Genomic DNA, 2,144 nt, shown 5'->3' with positions numbered 1-2,144 from the left:
GACCCTCAACTAAGCCGGTCACAAACCCAAAGTCATACAACACACTCTTCGGGAGCTAACTGTGCCCTTTACCTTCTTGGGAAACCCAACGCTCCACTCACCTGTATTAGACTTTGGCCTCAGTACATTGGCGTCTCATGTGGCGCTCAAAGGAGCACATTTCCTGATGGAGGAGCCTGGTTGAAGAGTCTAGATCCCAGAAGACTATTGGAATCTCGGCTGGGTCAGAAACAGAGAGTAATGACCTAAGGCTGCTCTTAGAAGGAGAGGCGACCGTGGTCTCTCACACAAATCGTAGATACCTCTCAGCAGCCAGGAGAAACAACTGGACCAAGGGCGTACAGTGGAACGGCACAGTCCGGGATGTCCTGGCCTTGGACTTGGCTGATACAAAATTGCGACTCTGGAAGCCCTCATCACTGTCCTGGCCTGGAAAGCTAAAGATTTGGGGCCTAAGCATGACCCATTCACTCTCCTGCTCCAGAAAATGGCCGCCGGTCTGGCAGGTACAGGGCCTGTTATCAGCTGTCCAGACGCCTCTGAGGAGGCTCTGCTGCACTGAGACTCTGCGGGTGGAGGACAGCATCCATGAGGATCGGGTTTGTTTTACAAGTGGTGTGAACCAGACTCCTTACATGTGAGTCTTGGAGGAAGGTCTTTGGAACTTAGGACTTCTGGACTTTTCTCACCTCAGGACTCCCCTTACGTGGCGTTCACCTAGAATTCCCCAAAACTCGTGAGATCCAGTGTCCTTTGGGAAGAACATACTTCATAGCACCTGGTTCTTCCGGAATTCTCTGAGCTCCTGATGGCTCTGTGCATCATCTTCACCCCACCCCTCCATCAGGATCCACAATTAACCCTCCCCACACCCAAAGTCACACAGCACACCTTGTTGTCTTCCTGAAAAACCTACTTGCCATCCACCTGGACCAGGAATGGCCCCTGCCTGTGGTCAGCGGGTGTCCTCATTAGTGCTCAAAAGAGAACATTTCAACATTTCCTGTGTTTACTTCAGCAGCACGAATGCTAAAATTGGAAGGATACAGAAAAGATTAGCGTGGCTTCTGCGCAAGGATGACACACCTACTCATTAAACGTTACTTTTTTTTTAATTTATTTATTTTAATTGGAGGAAAATTATTTTACAATATTATGTTGCTTGGTTTTGCCATACATTGACATGAATTCTCCCCGGGTGTACGTGAGTTCCCCCTCCTGAACCCCCCTCCCACCTCCCTCCTCCCTTTATCCTCCCTCTGGGTCATCCCCGCACGCCAGCCTCAAGCATCCTATAACATGCATCGACCCTGAACTGGTGACTCGTTTCACATATGACAACATACAAGTTTCAATGTCATTCTCCCAAATCATCCCACCCTCACCCTCTCCCACAGAGTCCCAAAGACTGTTCTATACATCTGTGTCTCTTTTGCTGTCTCATATACAGGGTTATCATTTGCATCTTTCTAAATTCCATATATATGCATTAGTATACTGTACTGGTGTTTTTCTTTCTGGCTTACTTCACTCTGTATAATAGGCTCCAGTTTCATCCACCTCATTAGAACTGATTCAAATGTATTCTTTTTAAAGGCTGAGTAATACTTCATTGTGTATATGTACCAAAGCTTTCTTATCCACTCGTCTGCAGATGGACATCTAGGTTGCTTCCATGTCCTGGCTATTATAAACAGTACTGCAATGAACATTGGAGTACATGTGTTTCTTTCAATTCTGGTTTCCTCGGTGTGTATGCCCAGGAGTGCGATTGCTGGATCATATGGCAGTTCTAGTTCCAGCTTTTTGAGGAATCTCCACACTGTTCTCCATAGTGGCTGTACTAGTTTGCATTCCCACCAACAGTGTAAGAGGGTTCCCTTCTCTCCACATCTTTTCCAGCATTTATTGCATGTAGACTTTTGGATAGCAGCCATTCTGACTGGTGTGAAATGGTATCTCATTGTGGTTTTGATTTGCATTTCTCTGATGATGAGGGATGTTGAGCATTTTTTCATGTGTTTGTTAGCCATCTTTATATCTTCTTTGGAGAAATGTCTGTTTAGTTCTTCGGCCCATTTTTTGATTGGGTCATTTATTTTTCTGGAATTGAGCTGCAGGAGCTGCTTGTATATTTTGGAGAT

At 46.0% G+C, this 2,144-nt stretch overlaps 1 non-coding gene across 1 annotated transcript; it reads left to right on the top strand.

Moving 5' to 3' along the window:
• The first annotated feature begins 1,005 nt into the window (after window positions 1-1,005).
• Window positions 1,006-1,112, top strand: LOC129556101 (U6 spliceosomal RNA). Its single transcript, XR_008685933.1, has one exon. It is a non-coding gene; the product is annotated as a U6 spliceosomal RNA (small nuclear RNA).
• Window positions 1,113-2,144: the final 1,032 nt, after the last annotated feature.

The sequence above is a fragment of the Moschus berezovskii genome, chromosome 12, assembly GCF_049115385.1.
Source record: "Moschus berezovskii isolate FMDL1 chromosome 12, NW_MosBer_1.0, whole genome shotgun sequence".
NCBI lineage: Eukaryota > Metazoa > Chordata > Mammalia > Artiodactyla > Moschidae > Moschus > Moschus berezovskii.
The sequence above is the reverse complement of the archived record's forward strand: the minus strand, read 5'-3'. Positions and strand labels throughout refer to the sequence as shown.